General features: G+C 47.6%; 1 protein-coding gene across 1 annotated transcript in view; it reads right to left on the bottom strand.

Moving 5' to 3' along the window:
- The window catches only part of LOC146812918 (early activation antigen CD69-like), a 125,013-nt gene that overhangs the window by 41,108 nt on the left and 56,614 nt on the right, over nt 1-27,291 (bottom strand). The window lies entirely within an intron of this gene.

The raw sequence follows: 27,291 nt of genomic DNA on the forward strand, positions 1-27,291 counted from the left end.
GATAACATTGGAGTAACATTGTTACATTTAATAAGCTGTAATTTCGAAATGGAAACAGATGACCAATTCATGTTTGGAATCTTTGGAATCATAATGAAAATCATCTCTTATGGTAAAGTCCGTTTTTAAATTACAATTTTGAAAATGCCAGTTCTAGAAAATTCCCACTGCCGGGGATGGGCCTTATTAAATCAGCCAGGATGGACCACTGAAAAATCAATAACAAAAATGCAAATTCTAACTGACCATTTACTCACACTGAATGTTTTATGAATACTCTATTTAGTAATAGTGATCAAACATTATTTGCTATTTTAGTTGTGTCATTTCCAAAAACATTTGCCCTATGCAAAAGAATAATACAAACATATCATACATAAACAATACATAAAACCACCCAACATACATGAACAAACTGTTGCACTCAATAATGGACAACAATGAACATACAAATCAATTATGACACTAAAACTATGCGCTCTCAGTTCTGCAATATACTTGCCCACACATGAGGACACCTAAGTTAACATCAATTTGATTTACTTGTCTACTCTTGACTTAATGGGCCAAGCAACCTAGCAATGCATTGCTATTGTAACCAGGGGGTTTATTTTAACAAATTAAATATTATATCCCTGATTACACTGCCTAATTTATTTGCTTGCAGGTTGCACTGTTAATGCGTTTCAAACCCGTCGCTTTATTAATGGGTTCTCTTCAGGACCCAGCAATAAAAACAAACACAAAGAAAACAATTCCTATATCACTATTTACTCCAATCCAGGTGGTTATACCTATAGCTCTCCATCCGTAGGTTTATAACCAGTTGTTTCACTAGATAAAAGCAATTTCAGTCGGGTGAATAAATACAATTCAAATAGAAAAATACAATGTTTCAGAGCACAAAATGTCAGTAACTGTACAGCCCAACTGAGAGAAAGTACCTAACAGTTAATCACAAAACATAATATTTTACAAAATGCATTTTCTTTATATAAATAGTGTCATAACCTAACATATCAAAACTTGGTAAACAATGATACTTTACAAACAACAAATAACACATACAATGACAAAAGATAGAAATACTTGCATAGTGCAAATCTGAAGCACCAAATTTTACATAAAGCCAGGGAAGTACCCCTGAACATTGTACCTCAAAAAGAATCACATATGCTCTAACCATACATGCACACACATACCCACACTTCGCTCATTCAGAACCAACCTTCTTAGTAAGAATCAACAACATCATAATTATCATTAGTCCAGAACAGCTGGAAATACTTATTTTAAATGCACCCCATGGCATGTAGATGTTTCCAATCAGTTATAGTCTACAGTTGTAGTGTTGGCCATGATTCCTACATAAAATAGGGCTCATTTGCATTGTAATCCTAGTCTAAATGTTGTTGTTGTTTACCTTAGGTTCAGTAACTCAGTTTTTTTTGTGTAGTTGAAATCAACCAACTGCACTTCTTCAGTATTCAAATCTGAAAATTGTAATCATGGGTTCTGATTGGTATTCAAATGTTAATGAGCATTTTCATAGCCAATAGGTCTCGCTTTTGGGAACTTATAAGTATTTAGTTATGCTGCACAATAACCTTAGTGCAACAACATCAACTGCTGCATGGCTAAACACTTATAAGGTCCCAAAGGCGAGACCTGTTGGCTATGCCAAAGCTTTATTCTGCAAATGTATTCATGCTGGTCGGAGGTATAGTCTCAGCGTTTACCAACATAGGCCTTGGGGCTGAAGCCCTGGTCTCACATTGTGCAGCCCCTTTCTTCAGCCTTGTGCTGGGGAGGTGAGATCATGGCAGGGGCAGGAGGTACAGAGATTTGGGACTGCCAATGAGGGATGCCACTAGTTTCCCACTGAGCCCACCCCTAACCCACATGCAACTCTCACGTGCAAGTGATTATGCGCCGCCCCAGGATTTACATCAACATTATGCTTCCTAAACTGAATAAAAAGAAATCTCAACATGTGAGGAAAGAAAACCCCCTAAAAGAAGTGATGCAGTGAGTCTGCATTAAAAACTGTTCTCGTTGGTTTCTCTGGGTGATTTATGGCTTTCCAAAATGGTCTTGAGCAGCCTCCCGAGCCCAGTCAACCTAAGGCCCAGTTAATCAACCCAAGGCCCAGTTAATCAACCCATATCTGGACTTTTTTGCGGAGTGGTAATTTGAAACCTCGAGCTGGGCCGTTTGCATCGAAGGAGCTGCCTGTCTCCCAGACTGCTGCATGGCAACATTCCATAGTGGTTCAAAAAGGGAACATTCAGGCTGACACGGAGGAACAAGTCTGGAAGAGCTGAAAAGCACATGGGGGAGGGAGACGGTGTGATCGAAGAGGGGGAAAGGGGAGAGCGGGGAGGGGAGGACCGCGCAGCTACTTAGAAGGGAGAGACTTGAAGATGAGGAGAGGTGCAAGGAAGAAATGGAGGAAGGGCAAGAGAAGGAACTCAGGAGACACACAGAGGGAACTCGATGGGACGAGAGAGGCTGTAGAAAGGTGTGAGGGTCGGATCTCTGACATATTATCGAAAGACACATTATCGAACTACACAAATATCGCATCAAATATATCGACATCAAAATTATCGACATTGTATACTTAATTAAAAAACTGCACTAATATCGACACTACAATATCGTAATACAATTATATCGATCACACAAATATCGCACACATCAATATCGCAATACTAAATATCGACATAAGTAAATAAATATAACAAATGTAACAAATATCGATAACCAAAATATAGACATCAATAATACCGTTTTTTTTTAAATATATCGACAATTCTAATACTAATAAAACCAATACTTTAAACAGCATCAATACAATAGTTTGCGAAAACATACATTTTCCAATTATATTCTACTTAAACATAAACATTACATTTATAACAATCTAAATATTTAACATAATAAAAAAACACTGAAATAATTATCACATACACATTTCGAACACATTTTACACAATTACAACACATTATAAACAATATTTTTCTATATAATTATTTAAAACTCTCCTCCTTTAACCCCTTCGGTGCTCATGACGGAACGGTTCCGTCATGAGCCACGGTTGAGCTGTGCTCATGACGGAACCGTTCCGTCATGACCACGCCCGCGCAAGATTCCGTCAGCACAGCGGCGGAATCTGCGCAGCATGGAAGGGGTTAAAACTAAATATACTCTTACTTAGCATTTTCCATAAAAGGAAACCAATTAACTTGAAAAAATTCAAACCATCCAATAGAAAGGCCACATACAGAAAACAACCAATAACATTCAAGAAACAATTTAAAACCACTATATAAAACAATTAAAACAAGTCTTCTACTGTGCCTTAAACCAAAGCATTGAACGAAGAAGAAACTCTGCTAAACAGAAGAAACCTACATCCTACTACTATTCTAAAAACGTAAGTAAATAATCTTTTCTAACTAAACTACCAAATTAAACTAAAACACTAATTTATCTTTACTCAAATAAATAACTAACTTATATATTCCATCTCTTTATGTTTCCACTACAGCTATTACTCAAAACAGCTAAAGAAAATATTGAAGATTGCCAGAAAGGACTCACTAAAAAGTAAGTATACTATCAATACTTTATAAAATAATAATTAAATCCTACTTAAACGCCAAAACATCCTAAACCGCTAAACAAATCCATGTTCTCTTTTTTAAGTTTTTAAAAACCTGTATAAATAAACACCTATAATCTATACCACTCGGCATTAGGGAAGGCTCCGTTTGCTTAGGGAGAGGTTGGGCTCCTGCATCTTATTTATTAGGGAGGAGGGGCACATAGGAAGAGGGGTAGAGGACAGGGGTACATTGACATGGGGTGGGGGTAGAGAACTGGGTGGGAAGGTTGTTCCTTCTCCTGAATAATTGGTCTTGATGATAAATGTGTGGTACTTCCGGGACGGGTGAAGGCAGGGGAAGGTTTGTTGAGTTGTTGATTTGTAAAACAATAAAAAAAGTTTCTACAAAAAAAATAGTCTATACCAAACAGCAATACCACCCCACTTAAAAAAGTAAACCAACCAAAACAATATATCTTCTTTAACTTTCAGAGACTACATCAACTAAACAGCATTTTGTCTACAAAGAACATCTTCATTCAAATACAACCAAAAACACTTGGTAAGTATATATAAAATAGTTTTTTGTTTCCTATTTTTATAGAAATATATAAAGTACAATTGCATATATTTTCATATACATTTGTTCCAGATTTCTAACACATCAAGATGACAGAAGAAGCCCAATTTATAACTTCGCAGAAAGGAAAATTCCTATTGTGTTACATGGGTTACACATACACCCAAGAAAAGCAGACGGACCGAAAAGTGAACTGGAAGTGTTCTAAATATTATTCTAACAAATGCTACGGACGAGCAACAACAAGAGAAGCAACTGTACTATATACAAGAGAGCATAACCATCCACCCAATCTCTCTGAAATAGAAGTCAGATCAACCCTTGAAAATATAAAATTAAGCACTGGTTCACAAACTGCTACAAGTGTAATCCTAAAAGAACTATTAACTAGAGTGCCCAAAGAAGCAAGAGGCCAATTACCATCAATTGCTTCTATAAAAAGAACAATTGCTAGGACCAAAAAATCAACCACGACAACTATACCATCCCCTAAAACTTTTCAAGATATCATCATTCCACCAGAATTAACTATCACCCACAATAATGAACCTTTTATTTTTTTTGATAACAAAAGCACTGAAAAAAGAATCATAATGTTTGCTACTGCAAACAATATAACTAAACTCCAACAATGCCAAACATGGATGATGGATGGCACCTTTACAATATGCCCAAAACCATTCTACCAGCTTTACACAATACACGGTCAATATCATAACACTTCCATACCTTTAATTTATGCACTATTACCTAACAAACAAAACACAACATATAATGAAATGCTAGGAAAGCTAAAACAAGAATCAAATGATTTTTACCCTCAAAGAATTATCATAGACTTTGAGCAAGCCATGATAAATTGCATTCTAAAACTGTACCCCCATACAGCTATCCAAGGATGTTACTTCCATCTAAACCAATGTATATGGAGACATTTACAAAAATCTTCACTACGGTGCCGATCACGATCCTGCAAAAACCGGGTACGAACCGTCGGACGGAGCACAATCTCCGCCCGACGCGTACCCGGTCGTCAATTTTCACAAACAAGGAATTACGATTCGCACGGGTACACCATTACCGTACGATTCGTAAAAAAGCCCGACCGAACAAAAAAACACCTACCAATGCGATCCGGGAAAGCGCCGACCTGACGTCGGGACGCTCGCAGCCAGCCATTCACGACCCAGGAATCACGATTCGCACCGACGTCACCCCGCACGGTGAATATTTTGCGGCAGCCAAAAACTGCCGGGAAATCAGGACGACGCGAACAAGGACCACCAGTACGCGACGGACAGACGACGACGCGAACAAGGAGGACCAGTACGTGACGGACACACAGGACGACGCCACCAAGGAGGACCCGTACGCGACAGGACGACGCGATCAAGGAGGACCCGTACGCGACAGGACGACGCGAGCAAGGAGTACCAGTACGCGACGGACAGACATGGACCCGAACCTACGAGTCATCCCTGCCCTCATAGCAGTACACCTCCTCTACAGGTTACGACGCAGACGCCGCAGAAGGTCAGAATAACTAAGGGAGGGGGGAAAGTGGGGTGGGGTGGGGGTGGCACGACCAGGGCAGGCCACATAAGTCACACACCACACATGGCCTGGACATACCTGACTCCCATGCCCTGGTCACCACGAGGGGGTGGGGGCGTGTCCTGATAAGCCAGCGACCGCCACAACGGAAGTCCGTCACCACGCGAACCGGCAACACAACCAGACAGGTACGTCCCGTACCCACGCCTGAAGAGCGTGGGTACGAGTCGGACCACGCCCACACACGTCACCCCAACAATGGCGGGACGGATCGCACCCACGTGGCAAAGGCCTGGGTACGGGCCGCACAAACATCACATAGCGTGGGGACGGATATGTACGGACCCTACCCCCACCCCGTATGCAAGGAGCGTACCCCCCAGCCCAACAGTGCAAGTACGACCCGTACCCCCACCCGCGTATGCATGGAGCGTACCCCCCATGCCAACAGTGCAAGTACGATGCGAACCCTCACCCGCGTATGCAAGGAGCGTACCCCCCAGCCCAACAGTGTAAGTACGACCCGTACCCCCACCCGCGTATGCAAGGAGCGTACCCCCCATGCCAACAGTGTTAGTACGACCCGTACCCCCACCCGCGGACGTACGGAGCGTACCCCCACCCCAACAGTGTAAGTTCGACCCGTACCCTCACCCGCGTATGCATGGAGCGTACCCCCCATGCCAACAGTGTAAGTACGACTCGAACCCCCACCCGCGGACTCACGGACCGTACCCCCACCCCAACAATGTAAGTTCGACCCGTACCCTCACCCGCGAATGAAAGGAGCGTACCCCACAGCCCAACAGCGTAAATTCAACCCGTACCCTCACCCGCGAATGCAAGGAGCGTACCCCCCAGCCCAACAGTGTAAGTACGACCCGTACCCCCACCCGCGAATGCAAGGAGCGTACCCCCCAGCCCAACAGCGTAAGTACGACCCGTACCCCCACCCGCGAATGCAAGGAGCGTACCCCCCAGCCCAACAGTGTAAGTACGACCCGTACCCCCACCCGCATATGCAAGGAGCGTACCCCCCAGCCCAACAGCGTAAGTACGACCCGTACCCCCACCCGCGAATGCCAGGAGCGTACCCCCCAGCCCAACAGCGTAAGTACGACCCGTACCCCCACCCGCGAATGCAAGGAGCGTACCCCCCAGCCCAACAGTGTAAGTACGACCCGTACCCCCACCCACGAATGCAAGGAGCGTACCCCCCAGCCCAACAGTGTAAGTACGACCCGTACCCCCACCCGCGTATGCAAGGAGCGTACCCCCCATGCCAACAGTGTAAGTACGACCCGTACCCCCACCTGCGGACGTACGGAGCGTACCCCCACCCCAACAGTGTAAGTTCGACCCGTACCCTCACCCGCGTATGCATGGAGCGTACCCCCACCACACCAGTGTAAGTAGACTCGTACCCTCACCTCGAATGCATTGAGCGTACCCCCACCGTGTATGTGCCAAGCGTACAGATCCTGAAATCGGAGGTGTGTGTGCAGAGTCCACCCAGCAGTGCCCTGAGACAGGAGGGGTGGTTGCCTATCACTCCAAGCAGTGCCCTGAGACAGGAGGGGTGGGTGCCTATCACTCCCAGCAGTGCCCTGAGACAGGAGGGGTGGGTGTGGAGTCCTCCCAGCTGTGCCCAGAGACAGGAGGGGTGGTTGTGGAGTCCTCCCAGCAGTGCCCTGAGACAGGAGGGGTGTGTGCAGAGTCCACCCAGCAGTGCCCTGAGACAGGAGGGGTGGGTGCCTATCACTCCCAGCAGTGCCCTGAGACAGGAGGGGTGGGTGCCTATCACTCCCAGCAGTGCCCTGAGACAGGAGGGGTGGGTGTGGAGTCCTCCCAGCTGTGCCCAGAGACAGGAGGGGTGGGTGTGGAGTCCTCCCAGCAGTGCCCTGAGACAGGAGGGGTGTGTGCAGAGTCCTCCCAGCAGTGCCCTGAGACAGGAGGGGTGGGTGCCTATCACTCCCAGCAGTGCCCTGAGACAGGAGGGGTGTGTGCAGAGTCCTCCCAGCAGTGCCCTGAGACAGGAGGGGTGGGTGCCTATCACTCCCAGCAGTGCCCTGAGACAGGAGGGGTGGGTGCCTATCACTCCCAGCAGTGCCCTGAGACAGGAGGGGTGGGTGCCTATCACTCCCAGCAGTGCCCTGAGACAGGAGGGGTGTGTGCAGAGTCCTCCCAGCAGTGCCCTGAGACAGGAGGGGTGGGTGCCTATCACTCCCAGCAGTGCCCTGAGACAGGAGGGGTGTGTGCAGAGTCCTCCCAGCAGTGCCCTGAGACAGGAGGGGTGGGTGCCTATCACTCCCAGCAGTGCCCTGAGACAGGAGGGGTGGGTGTGGAGTCCTCCCACCAGTGCCCTGAGACAGGAGGGGTGTAACACATGTGTGTGAGGCCAGAATTATCCACATGCATACTGGCTACAAGGGAACATGTCCCCATGAGCTCATGTCAACAGACTCCACACACAAGTACAGTGATCATCAAGGATGCCACGATTGTTGCAGGTGGAGACATGGCCCTGCATGCATGGCCAAAGTAGAAGGGCTCCGTCACACACACAGCTCATGTAGACACAGCTCTGCGCTAAACATTGGGAACACCCTGCAGGGAAGAAAGCTGGGTACACAGAGGAAGGAATACACCCTGGGACAAGTGCACCATGCAGTAACTGCTTACATGAACAAAGAAAGTTAGCCAACACCTTGTGATGGCACACAGATCCCAGGGTCCCACCAATGAGCAGTACACTACTACATATCCCACACACCCAAACCCTTACACACCACCAAAAACCATGTAGCAGCCCCACCAACACCAATACCAGCATAGCAGTAGTGTGATAATGAAAACAAAATTAAGCTTTATTCAGCATGAGCACAATGTCCGTGGATCGCAGGCAGTTCAATCTTCACAAAGCCCATAGGGCAGTCAATGATTCTCAGCTGGATGGGGGACACAGTGGGATGCGTGTCCCCTACCTTGCCTGCACAGTCAAATGGCATCGTCTTCCACACTGGTGAGGGCATCAGGGGGGGGGAAGCAACAGGCACCGCAGGGACATCAGGGCAAAGGGGCGGCGTTGTGGGTGCAGGGATGGAGGACTCCACCACAGGGGGTGGGTCAGTGCCAAAGGCGGAGGCCAGGATGGCACTACACACCTTTGCAAGGTCATCCAGGGAGTCCCCTGCACCCGAAGGGACCTCAGGCCCCAAGGAGGGGGGGGGGTCAGAGGGATGGGTCGCAGCGCCACCGGGGGAGGGTGGAGACAGGGGGGGAGACTCAACCACCCTGACCGGGGACCTCCTTGACCGCTTGCGTGGTGGTGTAACTGTGGGGCTCAGGGACAGAGCGGCCATGAAGGAGTCCTTGGGGGAGATGTGGCCAGGAGAGCTGAGGGGAGGGGATTTGGAGGGAGTGGACTGGGTGGAATGCGGACTCCCACTATGGCTGCGTGTCACACGTTTGCCCCCCGACCCAGTGGGTGTGCCTACCTCACCCTGTGTGTGCGTGTCAGGAGGAGTGCGGTGGACCTTCCCTGCTGGTGTGGTGCCCGTGTCCGTTGATGTGGGTGCATGCCGACGTCTGGGTGTACGTGGGACAGGCATGGGAGTGGGAAGTGTGGATGGGGCAGGGGTAGGTGGGGGGAGGTCGCGCTGCAGGAGACCCACTGCTGCAGTCAGTGTGGAGTCGATGGACCTCAGCAAGTTGCGTTGGTCAGCCTGCGATGAATGAATGCCCTCCAAGAAAGCCTCGATGTTGGTGAGGGTTTTGCCGTGGGCATGGAGGACATTAAGGATCGCAGCCTGACCAACCTGCAGTTGCCGCTGGATGTCCACAGACTCTGCATTGGCGGCAGCAGTGGAGACAGGGGCAGGGGGTGCGGTGCCTGGCAGGAAGGAGACATGCTGTGACCGGGCACGCTGGGAAGGGACACGAGCAAGTGGGAGGCGGCTGGTGGGAACTGAGGGGGCGGTGCGAGGTGTTGTTCCACTGTCAGCTGCTGGTGCAGCCACCGCCCACTCGGAGACATCCTCCTCGGACCTGTCAGCTTCGTATTCTGACGTGTCAGTCGACAGGTCCTCGGCCGCACTATCCTCCACCTCTGTCCCACTCGATGTGCCAGCCCCGATGTCACGGCTGGCACTGGTGCTCGGTCCCTCCGCCTTGCCTGTGTCCATGTCTCCCTCTGTGTCCCCCGACGATGCTGTGGGCAGGGTGGAGAGACAGAAATTAATCAGACAGCTGTACACATCAGTCACATGAGTACAATCGACATAGGTAACACTGCATAGCCTGAAAAGGAAGATCCCTAACATCTACTAAACAAGGTACCGATGTAGGGCATGAAACACACAGTTGGTTGAGCCACCATGCCACTGAAATACCATGGAGAGCATGAGACAATAGCTAAACACAGGAAACGGAGTCTGACATAGCACCCAGGCCCTGGGGACAATCCTGCACTGCATCTGCACCACACAGCGTTGGCGAAAATACCGATGACCAGGGACCATATCCATGAACTTGAGACACATGCTGCATAGGTAATGCTGAAAACATGCCCAACATGACTCGGTCACTGCACATTGCGTGTGTGTCCAGACACATCACACACTGCCCAGACCCAGCAAGTAGAAATCAGGATTTGACACATAGGCATTGCCCGCACCAACAAGACCCTACACGAGGCAAATTGTTGAGACACAGGTGGCACCAACATCTCATAGTCTGGCTGATACACACAGGGGCAGGCAAAAAGCAAGAGTGTACGCCAAACAGCCAAGGTGCGCCTGTACAAATAATGAGGTACCAGTGCCCATCCTCAGATGAGTATAACAAGACACACAGGCACTGGCAACTGTGAGTATGTAGAAGGACAATCAGGTCAGGCTGCACAGTGGACACCTGTACAAAATAGCACGTCTATACACATGGTGACAGGGGACAATGGCACAGAGCACAACCTACGCTGTAGACACTGAGATTGTCCACGTTTATGATGACATATACACCACTGAGGAAAAGGTGCCCCAGGGGACAGTAGTGGGCACGCAAATACATGCTACTGAATAGTAATGACTGCAACACACGTCACCATCCCTGCACTATGTGTATCGCACACTCATGCACATCATGTCACAGGCCACTACATAGGACATGCGCGCTGTAAGGCATGACACATGAGAGACCAACTCCCATGTCTGGAGTCAGCATCAGTGCCAACTGACATGGAACCCACATGCAGTGAACTTGACAGTGCACAGGCAAGGTCCCACAACCTGTTACACACCACCCCCACACATGATGCTACAGTCATTGTTCTCGTGGACAAAGCGCCAGCCTACATCACCTTGTGAAGGAGTGACTACACACAGACCAGGGAACACATTGCAAGGAGGGGAAGGGTGGCAGGGGCACAGCGCTATACTGGGGCAAACAGGATCTGCACAGCACCTTTAAACCCTGCCAGTTAATTCATGCTACTGTGCCCTTACAAATGCCGGTGACACACAACGAACACACATGTACCTACCCCCTTCCGGCTGCTGCATCGCCTGTAAGCGCCTCTCTAGGTCTGGAAAGACCACCGGCAGCACACGCCTGTGGAGGTGGCTCAGACGGCGGCGGCCGCGGTTCTTGTGGCTCTCAGGTGAGTCCCCCAGCAGGAGCCGTGCAATCCTCCGCGTCCAGCACCGGATATCCTGCCAGCGTTTTCTCACCTGGGGCAGGCTCCGCCTCCGACCATCCACACCCCTCACGGCACTGACGGCGGTCAGCCAGATCTGCTCCTTGGCAGTGGCGCCTACCTGTGAGGAGGAACAAGTGACACCACATCAATACACCAGCCACATGTCACAGAGAGACATATGGGTACAAATTAGCTGGTTACAACAAGGCATGTCATGCAGCCAACGCATTGCACCTTTGTCATAGGGACATCATCCCCTGGTGAGGGAAAAAGCAGTACGTGCCACAGTGGGTACACAGGTGGAATGATGGCAATGTCACAATCAATGATCAAGGCTCACACTGTGCATCACACCCACCCCTCCTGTCTCAGGGCACAGCTGTGAGTGATAGGCCCCCACCCCTCCTGTCTCAGGGCACTGCTGTGAGTGATAGGCCCCCACCCCTCCTGTCTCAGGGCACTGCTGTGAGTGATAGGCCCCCACCCCTCCTGTCTCAGGGCACTGCTGGGAGTGATAGGCCCCCACCCCTCCTGTCTCAGGGCACTGCTGGGAGTGATAGGCCCCCACCCCTCCTGTCTCAGGGCACTGCTGTGAGTGATAGGCCCCCACCCCTCCTGTCTCAGGGCACTGCTGTGAGTGATAGGCCCCCACCCCTCCTGTCTCAGGGCACAGCTCTGAGTGATAGGCCCCCACCCCTCCTGTTTCAGGGCACTGCTGTGAGTGATAGGCCCCCACCCCTCCTGTCTCAGGGCACAGCTGTGAGTGATAGGCCCCCACCCCTCCTGTCTCAGGGCACTGCTGGGAGACATCAGGTACCCCCCCCTGGGACCCCACCGACAGTACATGGCATGTGTGTTACACCTGGACGCAATGGCAGAAGTCACAGTCACAACATAGGGACAGTCTGTGGCAGTGTCCTATGCACTCACCTGATACCCTGGTCGCCCATACAGCATGGAGTACTGTGGGAGGATCACATCCAGCAGAGCCATGTTCTCCTCCAGGGTGAATGGCTGTGTCCTCTCCACAGCCCTTGACATGGTTCCAGGGAATCAGTAGCAGCAGCTGGGTCGACGAATGCAAAGATGTGCAGGCAAGTGCTCCCTCATGGGACCTGGCTGCCTTATATGTGCCCTTCTGCCCAGTCTCATGCACAGGAGTACAGAGTGATTGGTCACTCACATTTGCATCCTATGTTTCCACCAATCCCTTCAAACCTAGCAGTCTGTGGGTTCTCTATCGGTTTCATTCTCCTGCATGATGTCAGCCCCACAAACACATTGCAACAAAGTAGAAGAATTCCAACTGACTTCTGCTGTGCACCTTCCAGAACAATTTCGAATTTTGAACTTGGTCTCCATGACAACCAGCATGCATGTAGGCCTTAATACTTGTCCCCTATGTAATTTGGAGCATCACACACAGGTACGGTGCGTTTCGGGGCCCTAGGGCACCCCAAATGCATGGCAACGGCCCGTACATGCATGCCTACGCTCTCCATCACTATGGGTCTGCACGCGTATGCGTACCCGTAGTGTTACGGACCGTACACACGCATGTACGCTCTCTATCACTATGGGTCTGCACGCGTATGCGTACGCGTAGTGTTACGGACCGTACACACGCATGTACGCTCTATATCACTATGGGTCTGCACGCGTATGCGTACTCCTAGTGATAGTGAGCGTACATGCGAGTGTACGGTCCGTACCACTACGGGTACGCATACGCGTGCAGACCCATAGTGATAGTGAGCGTACATGCGTGTGTACGGTCCGTACCACTACGGGTACACATACGCGTGCAGACCCATAGTGATAGTGAGCGTACATGCGTGTGTACGGTCCGTAGCACTACGGGTACGCATACGCGTGCAGACCCATAGTGATAGTGAGCGTACATGCGTGTGTACGGTCCGTACCACTACGGGTACGCATACGCGTGCAGAGCCATAGTGATAGTGAGCGTACATGCGTGTGTACGGTCCGTACCACTACGGGTACGCATACGCGTGCAGACCCATAGTGATAGGGCCGTACACACGCATGTACGCTCACTATCACTATGGGTCTGCACGCGTATGCGTACCCGTAGTGGTACGGAACGTACACACGCATCTACGCTCACTATCACTATGGGTCTGCATGCGTATGCGTACCCGTAGTGCTACGGACCGTACACACGCATGTACGCTCGCCATCACGATGGGTACACATACGGCAGCACTCCCACAGTGATTTGGGAACATGCACAGGCCCTCTCAGCAGCAGTACGGCGGTTTTTACACATCACTGTGGTGATAGGCGACACACATGTAGGAATAGGGCGGACATACTTGTCCATGGATGGACATACTTGTCCAGGAATGGACATCAAGGCATCGTCTGTGCATTACTACATGTGTGGGGCACAGGTGTCACAGGCTGTGATGTGGAACATGCCTCCTGAGTGGAGAAGGCACCAGATGTATGATGAGATGTGTACATGTGTACTGTGTGAGGGTGCAATGTGTGCCAGGCATGCCCTTGACTCCTTTGACATGTGTGCATGTGGGACTGCGCACTTGGGGTGAGCGTCACTGGCATGGCACGGACACCAACACACGGAAGTGTCCATGATGCCCGGTACAGGGGTCATGACACATGACTTGTCACTACCCACAGTGCACAATGTGACTATGTCATATATGTGTCCGGGATTTACATCAGGTTGATGTTGTAGCACCCTCAAAAGCTGCAGCCGTTGCAGCAACCAACATGTGGCTGTGTGTAGATTGTCATTGCACACTGTTCCCAACACCATGCCACATGTGTTATCGGATGTGAGGTGCACATGTATGCATGGGACACGGAGTAGCGTGACAAGGCCATGTCAGCAAACTCACAAGGAATGTGTGGTGAGTCATGACATGTGCACCTTCATGGCAAGGTGTGTGGGCTGGACTAGTGTAATGTCATGTGACCTGTGGCTCCAGTGTTCCGCTACCAGTCTCTGCAATCGGCATCACACTTCTGCTGATGTGTGGGTGTATGTCACTCCTGTCTTGCGTCGGGCAGTGCACTTGCACTGGGACACAGCTATTTCCATGGCGTGGCATGGGGAGGTTCTCAATCACCGTGTGTAGCTGGGTCTTGGAAGGAGTGTCACCTTGCATCCATACGTGTCCTGGGCATGTAGCACATGCCTGACTCCCTATGTGGCATGTGTGTATTGCCAGATTTACATGTGCTCAGTAGACATGAGTTGTTCTCGTAGTGCACTCACTCTTCCTTGTCACTTCCAAATTACTGCAGAGCGCCTCCTGTTGCCCGAAGAATTCCAGACTTGGCTACCATGCAGGAGAATGACAGGATCCGGCTCTACCGCTTCACCCAACCGTTGATTCTGGAGCTGACGGCGAGACTGGCACCACACCTGCAACCGCAGCACAGGTATCCTACGGCACTGACACCCCAGCTGAAGGTAATGGCTGCCCTACATTTTCTGGCCACGGGTACCTTCCAAAATACCATAGCTCATGTTGGTGGCATGTCCCAGAGCATGTTCAGCGGTGTGCTGCATGATTTCTTGGAGGCCATGTTGATTCACCTGGATGACTTCATCAAGTTCCCAACCCCTGAACAGATGACTGAGGTCAAGCGTGGATTCTATGCCCTGGGAGGGATGCCCCATGTCATTGGGTCCATAGATGGGACACATGTAGGTTTGGTACCACCACACGCACGGGAGGTGGCGTACCGCAATCGGAAGCACTACCACTCCATCAATGCCCTTGTGGTGTGTCTGTCCAATATGGTGATTTCACATGTCTGTGCTCGTTTCCCAGGATCAGCACACGATGCCTACATCATGAGGCGTAGCGGGATGCCTGATATGATGATGCAGCTGCGCAACGAACGGGCATGTGTTGTTGGTGGGTACAGTCTGTCTGTCCTGTATTCTGTATAGCCGACCAGCACGACCGCTACACCAGTTCTAACGATGTCCATGTGCTTCCCATGTAGGGGACGCTGGCTATCCCAACATGCCTTGGCTGCTGACACCTCTCCGCAACCCCATCACGCCGGCCCAGCTCCGCTTTAACACCGCCCATGGCCGGACAAGGCGAGTGATAGAGAGGACGTTTGGCATGCTGAAGAGCCGATTCCGGTGCCTCCACAAGACCGGCGGTGCACTACCTTATGCCCCGGCGAAGGTCTGCAAGATCTTCATGGTCTGCTGCATGCTGCACAACATGGCAGTTGAAAGAGCTGTGCCACTCATCCTGAATCAACATGACGAGGACCATCCACCCGTGGAGGACGAAGGGCTTGGCAATGGGGCTAGTGATGTGGAGGATGTGGAGCCGCAAGAGGACATCCGGACTCGGCTCATACGCGACTTCTTTGCTTAGTGGTGAGTACCAGGGTCTGAGTGTGCACGCATTGGTCCCCGTGTGGCATGCGTTGTGATGTGTGTCTCCACCTGCATGTATGGCACGTGGGTCAGAGGTGTGTGTGGGTGTGTCACTGGAGTGATGGTGGCAGTGATGGTAGTATTTCCCCAGTCATAATTGTGACCTAGCATGTTGTCATCCATACATGTGTCGAGTAACTGCACATGCAAGTGGCTGTGCTTTTTGTGGCTGACTTCTTGTGTGTCTCTCTTCCCCAGGTACCTGCGCATGCCGTTTGCTGGTTGCATTGTTGTGGCACTGCTATTCCTCATGGACATGACATCGTGGGCTGACTCAGCGTTACAGGCACGGACACGTTTGGAAGTCTCCATGGGGTAAGGGATGCATCTGGGGTGTATTGGGTGTGGCAGTTGTTCACGATGTGTGCACACTGCCCCGGTCGGGGTTTGGTTCCTCTGCAGACATGTGGCATCCCCATGGGACACGACATGCAGCTGGGTACACCTGAATAGATGGGCTGCCTGGTTGTCAGTCATCAGTGATGGGATAGTGGATTGTGATGATGGCATCAATGTGTGTGACACTGCCCTCGGACACATACGGTTAACATTGTCTTGACATGGCGTGGGACTTCCACATCAGCGGGTGTATGGCAGGCTCTACGTGAGCAGCTGTGGGTGTTTAGCTGTTAGCCGACGCTTGTGTGCCAGTTCCATGGCTATCACGCATTTGTGCTGCAGAAGGGGGGTGCCAGTGTTGGAGCCACATGTTACTCCACATGATGTGTTCATGTGTACTTCAAGTTGCCTCTGCAATCCCAAAAACATGACTAATAAAGGTGTCCCTATGCCTCCAAGGTGCCTCTTCTCAGTCAATGCTGGTGTGTTGGCACGGTGCATCCTGCATGTCTGGCATGGTATTCCCTGATTGTGGCTATGTGTCAATGTGTCGAGTGGCAAGATGCAAGCTGTGTGTGTGTGCTGAGACTGTGTATTGGGCATGATGTCCATGACTGTGTGGGTATTGTGACATGTGCCATCCCCATGCATCCAACGTTGTCCATGACCCCATTCTCTGCATCCACCGGACTCAAGCTTGCAGGACATGGTTCTGCCACCTGTCTACACATACCTGGGTGCCCCCCAGGACACGGGCCAGGATCCCTGACCTCTGCGCATGACTGTTGCTGTACTCAATGTGTCTGTCAGCACGGTTGTTCGGCCACCCCCTCAGCTGGTTCTGACCATCACGGGTGTGTATGGAGCTCCATGTCTGTCTTGCCTAATAAACTGTGACCCATGTGTCCTGTGCCAGACTCAGGCCCCAGGGTGTGGATGGTTGAAGTGAACAGATGACTCAGGCATGTTTAGACTGTACAAGACACATGTTAGGTAATAATGCTACCAGCAGGCATCTACTCTTAATAGTGTGATTTATTATTGGGGGGGGGGGGGGGGGGGGACAAAGTGAGGGGCTTTCCGGGATTAGGGAATCCAAAGTTCAGTAGGGGAGTTGGTGTCCTTGCCATTGGAAATCCTCAGAGTCCATGCCACAGTCTTTGTCAACATTGGTCAGCCAGTGACCAGCAGGGCCATGTGGCAGAGAATGTCTCTTGATGCTGTGATGCTGTTGCTCCAGTGGGCCAGGTGCCAGGCCAGGTGTCCTGGGAGATGGTGATGTAGCAGCCACCCTCACGGTCCTTTCCGTGGACGACCCGGCTTCCTGCGGGGAACCTCAGCAGCAGGCCGTGACGACGTCTGGGATGCTCCGTCGGATGTTTCCTCCTCCTCCTCATGATCCCTCCCTGTGGGTGGTGATGTTCTCCGCCTTCTGGCACAGGGAGGGTCGGCCATGGTGTCGGCCATCCGACGGAGTTCAGCGTGAATCCCCTGGGACGCCGTCACTTGCTCAGCCTGTCTGTCCTCCATCCTCCGTTGGTGTACCTGTAGACAGGCTATTAGCTCCGCATGTAGCTGGGCCTGCTGGACCTTGATCCCCTCGAGGACGGACACAACCTGGGCCATGCCCGTGGTGTCCTGCCGGTATGAGTCCAGGATGTTACGGACATGGGAAAATACCGGATCCCCAGCCAACTGGTCAGGCTCGCGCCTCCGCCGTCCTCCACTCCCACCACCCCTGCCCACTTGCGTCTGGCCTGCACTTGTGGGCACATCGGGTCTCCGGGACCCCTGAGGGGTGGCATTGGCGTTGTCGCCTGCCTCCTCCTGGGTGCCCGGGACACCGTGTCCCTCCTGGCGAGCCTGGCTGCATTGTGGTGTTGGGGCAGGGATCCTGGGTGTCTCCTGGGATGTGGCAGGAGTGGGGGTGGTGGTTGGCACGGTTGTACCTGACGCAGGTGCTGCAGGTGGTTGGACACCAGAGGGGCCAGGTCGGTCGGGGTCGTCCGCAGAGTGGTGAGAGTGGTCGCTGCCGGTGGGATCGGTCTCCTGCAGATCCGGGTCCTGTGAGTGTTCCCCCCCCAGTGTTGGGGGGTGCAGCACGACGTTGACCTGTGTGTGAGAGAGAAAATGTCAATTTTGATCCATGCAACATCCATGTTTCATCCGTTACAAAGTTGGCACATTTCCTCTTGGAATTAGGATCTGTCTTGCATTCCACTCACAGTGCACTTGTGCATGGGTGTGTCCCTTGGGCACCATTTTGGCCCCTTTAACTATGTGTGGCACAGTCTTACTTGCTGCGTCAAGTGTGACTGCAGTCAGCAGTGGAGTGTGCATGTGTGGCGAGCCATGCATTTGCGCCTTCCTTGTAGCACTGTACATGTGCACATGGAGTGGATCCACACACTTATATGATGCAGGTGGCTGTCCTTGTGCTCGTGTACAGGTTGTGACATGGCCCTGCGTTTTGCCATGATGAAGAGGGGGGGTTCTGGCACTGGCCACCCTTGTCTACATGCACGCAGTCCACCTGCTGACGAGCAGACATTCCCACACACCAAAGGACTGATTTGCTCTCCCTGTGTCTCCCTCCTTCTCTGTCCCCCTCTCCCTCCCTCTCTGTCCCCCTCTCCCTCCCTCTGTGTGTCAGCCTCCTCCCTCTGTCCATCTTCCTGTGTCTCCCTCCCTCTCTGTCCCCCTCTCCCTCCCTCTCTGTCCCCCTCTCCCTCCCTCTGTGTGTCAGCCTCCTCCCTCTGTCCGTCTCCCTCCCTCTCAGTCCCCCTCTCACTCCCTCTGTGTCCCCCTCTCCCTCCCTCCGTGTGTCACCCTCTGTCACCTTGGCCCAGCTTCCTGGGCACACACTGTTAGCAGATCTTTGAGTGGCCCTTGGCCTGTTGATGTGAGTTTGTTTCTGATCTCCAGGCACCCATTTTGTCTGCTGTGTGTCTGTGCGCTGCTGCTGTGGTGGTGTGTGCTGCCACTCTTTCACAATGTTGGCTGTTCATTAGCTGCTGTCATGTGCAAAACAGTGCCTTCACCCCCATGTGTTGATGCAAGGCGTCCGCCATTTGCTGGCAAGTCATTCCTGTGTTGGCACACAGTGTTTGTCTGGCTGTGACCTAGGCCATATGGGCAGAGGGCATTGTTGTCTGCTTTGGAGTCGCACTATGTGATTCTTGGTGCCCAGCCTCCCGCCATCCGGGTTACCGTGTCATGTGTTGTTGTCTTCTGTGGCCTGTGACTTGACATTGTCCAGCTGGGTGCATGGGGCATGGTGGCAGTAGTGGCATGTGCCTGCTCATGGAGTGTGGTTGAGTCATGCGATGGCTTGTGGTGGTTGCGTGCCTGTTATTAATTTTGGTTGTGGTTGCAGTTCCCCCCATGTGAGGTGCGTTGTTTGTGTACTCACCCGGGTCTCGGAGTCCTTCTACTCCTTCAACTGCCTCCACCGGCAGCATGGCCATCACCCTCTCCTCCCAGGGATGGTACTGTATGGCTCTGCGGGAGGGCCCTCCTCCGGTGGCGTTGGCCTGGTCGTGTTCCTCCTGCCTCTTGGCTCTGACCCTCCTCCGCAGATCGTACCACCTGTTCTGGCAATCCTGCTTGGTCCTCCTGGTGTCCGCAACAGCATTCACAGCATCAACGATGGTCTGCCACATGGCTGTTTTGGCTGCCTGGCTGGTGCTTCTGACCAATGTTCCAAAGATCTGTGGCTCGACTCTGAGGATTTGATCAACAAGGACCTCCAACTCTCGGTGACTGAACTTTGGATTCTTGGTAGTGGGCATGGTGAGGGGTGTGGGTGGGGATGGTGTGGGTGTGGGGGGTGTGTGGATGTTGGGGGGGGTGTGGATGGTTGTGTGTGTGTGTGAATGTGATGAGAGGGTGTTTGTGAGGGTGGTCGTGTGAAGGTGTGCAAGTGTAAGATGTGGTGTAGCTTGTAGTCTGGTTCTGTGGTGTCTGGCAGCAGTGAGTCTGTTGCAAAGGCTCATGGTTTGTGTGTGTGGGCCCTTTTCATTGGTCCATGGGTGGGTGTGGCAGTGTTTGAATTTTGGGTGGGTGTGTTATAAGGAGTGGTGGTGTATTGGTCCTCTGTTTGTTTTTGACAGTTGCAGGTCAGTGATTGTGTTATTTTAGTGGTTGTTGGCCATGTTTAGTGGCTGTGTGCCTTTCGAATGGTGTATTCTTGTGTTGTTTTGTTTTGTCCTTGTTGTGTACGTGCGTTTTGAGCGTGTGTACGGTGTGTACATGGGCCATTTGGTTGTACGATTAGGTCCTTGTGTGTGGCTTTGTACGACTCGTACATGCGGTTGTGATATTGGGGCATGGGGTGCGCTCCGTACTTAGGAGGTTGTGTTGGGGGTGTGCCAGGAACGTACTGGGGTGTAGGTACACGGGGGGTATGACACGTACTGGGGTGGGGCTCGAACGTACTGGGGTGTACATAGACGGTGGTACGACACGTACAGGGGTGGGGGGGGTGTACATTGACGGTGGTACGACACGTACAGGGGTGGGGGGGTGTACATTGACGGTGGTACGACACGTACTGGGGTGGGGGTGCGACTGGAACGTACTGGGGTGTGGGTAGACGGGGCTATGACACGTACTGGGGTGGGGGTGTGGCTCGAACGTACTGGGGTGTAGGTACACGGGGGGTACGACACGTACTGGGGTGGGGGTACGACTGGAATGTACTGGGGTGTACATGGACGGTGGTACGACACGTACAGGGGTGGGGGGTGTACATTGACGGTGGTACGACACGTACTGGGGTGGGGGGGTGTACATTGACGGTGGTACGACACGTACTGGGGTGGGGGTACGACTCGAACGTACTGGGGTGTAGGTTCACGGTGGTACGACACGTCCAGGGGTGGGGGTACGACTGGTACGTACTGGGGTGTAGGTACACGGGGGGTATGACACGTACTGGGGTGGGGGTGGGGCTCGAACGTACTGGGGTGTAGGTTCACGGTGGTACGACACGTACTGGGGTGGTGGTACGACTGGAACGTACTGGGGTGTACATAGACGGTGGTACGACACGTACAGGGGTGGGGGGGGTGTACATTGACGGTGGTACGACACGTCCAGGGGTGGGGGTACGACTGGTACGTACTGGGGTGTAGGTACACGGGGGGTATGACACGTACTGGGGTGGGGGTGGGGCTCGAACGTACTGGGGTGTAGGTTCACGGTGGTACGACACGTACTGGGGTGGTGGTACGACTGGAACGTACTGGGGTGTACATAGACGGTGGTACGACAGGTACAGGGGTGGGGGGGTGTACATTGACGGTGGTACGACACGTACTGGGGTGGGGGTACGACTGGAACGTACTGGGGTGTGGGTAGACGGGGCTATGACACGTACTGGGGTGGGGGTGTGGCTCAAACGTACTGGGGTGTAGGTACACGGGGGGTACGACACGTACTGGGGTGGGGGTACGACTGGAACGTACTGGGGTGTGGGTAGACGGGGCTATGACACGTACTGGGGTGGGGGTGTGGCTCGAACGTACTGGGGTGTAGGTACACGGGGGTACGACACGTACTGGGGTGGGGGTACGACTGGAACGTACTGGGGTGTAGGTAGACGGGGCTATGACACGTACTGGGGTGGGGGTTCGACTGGAACGTACTGGGGTGTACCTAGACGGGTGGGGGTATACATATACGGGGGGTACGTGTCGGATGTACGCGGGCTGGGGGGAGTGTTGGGCGCGTATGCGGGCACATGAATCCATGGTTGCTGTAGGAGTTCGGTGCGGACGGTGTTTTTTCCATACGGTTGTAACCTCGGACGCACGGGATGGATCGTGATTCCTCGGTCGGACTTGGATTTTCACGTTTGTAAGGTAAATCGTCCGAGGACGTGTCGGACACATTTTCCGACCCGAGGACGTGTGGGGAATGATTCCCAGTGCGGTTCGTATGGACTTTTTACCATGCGAATCGTGATTGCCAGTTCGTACGGCACTTGTACGATTCGTACGGTAAAAAGACCCGATACGGGTCGCACGGGGGAATTTTTTACCGGATCGTGATCGGCACCTAAGTGTAGAATATGCCACAAACATAAGTTTTGCACATCAAATAAAACTTCTAACAGCCCTAGCTTATGTACCAACCACAGATGTTGCAGAACATTACAATCTTTTATTAGAAAGTCCATTCTACAAACAAAATGAAGTAAAGTTATCTCCCCTCTTAGATTATTTTGAGGATACCTGGGTGGGGAGACTACACAGATCAGGCCATAGACGTCAGCCCAAGTTCCAAATACCTTGGTGGAATGTATATGTAAGTACACTCAACCAACAAGCCAAAACTAACAACGCCGTCGAGGGCTGGCATAATGCATTCCTAACTTCTACCGGGAGAACAACTCCAACACTACAAAAACTACTAATTGCCATACAAAAGGAACAAAGTTTCCAAGAATTAAGAATGCAACAATCTGTCCTACAATTAAAACCAAAACAATCTAGACAAACTACTCAAATGTATAATTACCTACAACAACAGGTACAGCTATACCCATCCACAAGAGGACTTGAGTACTTAAATATAATAGCTCAAACTCTCTTCTAAACCCTTTCCAAAATATTAACCCACAATTCTACTAAAACAACTATCACAACATAAATAAACCACTTTATTAAATCACATATTTAATTATGTGGTCTAAAATATATAAATAATTTATATCTACATATATTTAGACAACATAATTAAACAAACCAAGTACACAACAACAATATTAAATATATAAGATTTGCCCACCCACAATTACAATATTTAAATAAACTTACCTGTGTAGTTGCTCCAATGGGTTAATAACATTCCTTCCAAATAAATCCAGGTAGTTCAAAATCCATAGGTATCAAAAAGAAATCCAAATAAAAAGGAAAAATACAACTGTTTTTCGAAAAAAACGTCTACGCCAAAAAAGGACTATCCATTAACCATAAAAATCCCGAAAAATATTAAAAAGGTAAATAACCGCTCCTGGAAACCCGAACAATAAAGGAAGTGTAAAATAAAGGATTAGTAAACACTACTAATCCACACTTCCTTAAAAAAAAAAAGGTGTTTGAAAGAGACGAAAATATCTTCTCCGTAAAACCTACAAAAGAGAAACAAACATTCCCACCCACACACAAACACACATAATGCACCTAAAAACATCACTACAAACATTATTCAAACACTATAAAACTTTAACACACCTAAATAACAAAACACTAACAAAGCCACAAACACGGAACACAACATAAATTATAAAACCGTATACAAACTATTACTAACACCCTAACTTCTAAAACATCAATCCATACACACTTATTACAACATTACTACTTCCACAAAACACTTAAAACTATTTAATAATAAAGAAAATAACTCTTACCTTCTGAAACGCGAAACAGCTCCCGACCGCGACCTGGATTCTACCAAAATAACCCAAAACAACAGCGAGCGGTTACAAAATAAAAGACCCAAACAAACATAACAACTAAGAAAATCCCAAAAAATGCCCTATTTATTTAACATTACACATTACTTTAAAAATTAGTAAAACATTAGAATAAAATACTCAAAAAGAATACCTATTTTTTTATATATGTGAAAATTATTTAACTTATAAAAATAAATATAATAAATAAAATATATGTATTAATATAATAATCAAACTGTATACATTACCCAAAAAAAAGTATGAACATGATATAATTAATATATTGTATCTACAACATACCAAAACTAAAAATAAAAAGAAATATTCTAAAATGTAAATAATTTCAATATTAATTATCTAATATAAATATTAATTAAAATATATTTATCATATATTTCAAAACATACAATTTCTTATAAATCCAAATAAAGTCTAAAAATATTGAGAGTACACAATATAAATTACAAAATATTAAACAGCTATAAAAATCACAATTGTTATTTTTTTATTATTTTGTCTGTTAATATATTAATGTCCAAAATATACATTAAACAAATATATATCCATTATAAAAAAATTATTACAATAATACAAATGTTAAATATTAATTATGTTATTAAATGTTTATTTCAATGATTTAATTATTATAATATGCGTAATAATAAACAATTTTTTCTCTCTAATTAATATACATTCCAACAACTATAAAACAAATCTTATTTTCCTTTCTACTATTTTATACAAAAATTTGGAATTTTCATTCTGATATAACTTCTATCTTTTATCCAAACAAAACTAAAATCTACAGATTTGTTGTAAATTAAATCAAATTAATTTAACTGTTCCTATTCAACTCTATATTTAATTCTAATATTTGCTATTTACCAAACTTAATTAACATACTACTCCCACTACATACTGAACTTAATTAATTTACTATTCTCACTCCAACCTATATTAAATTAGAGTAGTTGCTGGACACTGAACTGAATTAATTTACTATTCCCACTCCAGACTATCTTTAATTAATATAAGTGCTGGACACTGAACTTAATTAATTTACTATTCTCACTCCAACCTATATTTAATTAGAGTATGTGCTGGACACTGAACTGAATTAATTTACTATTCCCACTCCAGTCTATATTTAATTAAGATAAGTGCTGGACACTGAACTAAATTAATTTACTATTCTCACTCCAAACTATATTTAATTAGGGTAGGTGCTGGACACTGAACTGAATTAATTTACTATTCCCACTCCAGTCTATATTTAATTAAGATAAGTGCTGGACACTGAACTTAATTAATTTACTATTCTCACTCCAACCTATATTTAATTAGAGTATGTGCTGGACACTGAACGTAATTAATTTACTATTCCCACTCCAGTCTATATTTAATTAAGATACGTGCTGGGCACTGAACTAAATTAATTTACTATTCTCACTCCAATCTATATTTAATTAGGGTAGGTGCTGGACACTGAACTGAATTAATTTACTATTCCCACTCCAGTCTATATTTAATTAAGATAAGTGCTGGACACTGAACTTAATTAATTTACTATTCTCACTCCAACCTATATTAAATTAGACTAGCTGCTGGACACTGAACTTAATTAATTTACCATTCTCACTCAAATCTATATTTAATAATGGTAGTTGCAAAACACTAAGCTTAATTAATTTAGTATTCCCACTCATAAATATATAAAATTACACTAGATCATGTATACTAATCTTAATTAATTTTATATTCCCACTCCAATATTTATTTAATTACAGTAATTGCAATACAAATATATAAATATAAATATATAAAAAAATATATGTTTTAATCATTATTAATAAATTTAAATAAAATAATACCAACACTTATCCTCTACAAATCCAAATCCCCAATCTTAAATTTATCCCAAAATATTATATTATAATATATTATATTTAAATATAAATTACTCAATATTACTAATTTAAAATAAATATTTAAAACACTCCTCACCCTTATCCCCTATAAGCCAACATCCCAATCCCCAAATAAATTTAACATTGTACAATCAAAATCAAAATGTATACATACTTTTTATGCAATATTACCAACATTTTACACATTTTTATCAAACTCCACACCCTTATCCCCATAACACAACATCTCACTCCTAAAATTCAATATAACATTCGAAATTTTATTATAATTTTCTAAATTTTGTATACAAATTATTCATACATAAATCAATTTTTTTTAAAACACTCCCCACCCTCATCCCCTATAACCCAACATCCCACTCCTAAAAGATAATATAAAAAATATATTTTTATTCCAAATTTCAAATAAAATGTTTTAAATATTCAAAATTTAAAATATTTTTTTACAACAATTCCCACCCTTATCCCCTATAACTCAACATCCCACTCCGATAATTGTAACTAAATTTCTAAATTAAATTGAAATTTACAAAAAATTTTTATAAACAATTCAAAAATATATAAACATTTGCAAAACACTTCCCACCCTTATTCCCTATAACTCAACATCCCACTCCTAAAATTATTTTTACATTTCTAAATTAAAATTTCTACATTATTTTTTTTAAACATTCTAAAACATATAAACATTTTTAAAACACTTCCCACCCTTATCCACTATAACCCAACATCCCGCTCCTAAAATTATTTCTAAAATTCTAAATTTAATTTACAATTTCTAAATAATTTTTTTAAAAAATTAAATATATAAACATTTTTAAAACACTTCCCACCCTTATCCCCTATAACCCAACATCCCGCTCCTAAAAACAATTTAAAAAATCTAAATTTATATTAAAATTTCTAACTAAATTTTTGTAAAAATTCAAAAAATATATAAACATTTTTAAAACACTTCCCACCCTTATCCCCTGTAACCCAACATCCCGCACCTAAAATTAAATATACATTTCAAATTTGAATTAAAATTTACTAATTAAATTTTACAATATATTTAAAAAATAATTAACTTTTTTAAAACACTCCCCACCCTTATCCCCTATAACCCAACATCCCGCCCCTAAAACAATAAAAATATTTCTCATATTATATACATTTTAACTATTTATACAAACAACTTCAAAATATTTACTAAACACACAATAACGATATTTTCACATGTCGATATTATTACTAACGATATTACTTACATCGACATATAATAAAAAATAAAAAAAATCGATATTATCTACTTCGATATTTTGTACAGTAGATATTTTTGACTCGATATTTATGTCCCTCGATATTTAAAAGTCGATATATAGACTGCTCACCGTGAGGGTCGTAGGAAGGCGTGATTTAGAAGATCATTTGCTTTGGCCTGGACCTGAAGCTCAGAGGTGGGGGGGAGGTACACGTGTGGTCACACAATCGTTATTTACCTTTGTAGTGTGGATAGAAACACATTTTGTATTCTGGTGAGAGGTATCAGCCCACTTGTCATTATTATGAATTAAAGATCACAATAGAACGCTGTGCTGGAGATCAAGCCAGGCAGCATTGTTTACTATCCATTGCAGAGGCAGCTCTTAAAATGTGGGATTGCATGAAGTGAAAGGGGGGGG

The sequence above is a fragment of the Triturus cristatus genome, chromosome 7 (assembly GCF_964204655.1).
Source record: "Triturus cristatus chromosome 7, aTriCri1.1, whole genome shotgun sequence".
Taxonomy (NCBI): Eukaryota; Metazoa; Chordata; class Amphibia; order Caudata; family Salamandridae; genus Triturus; species Triturus cristatus.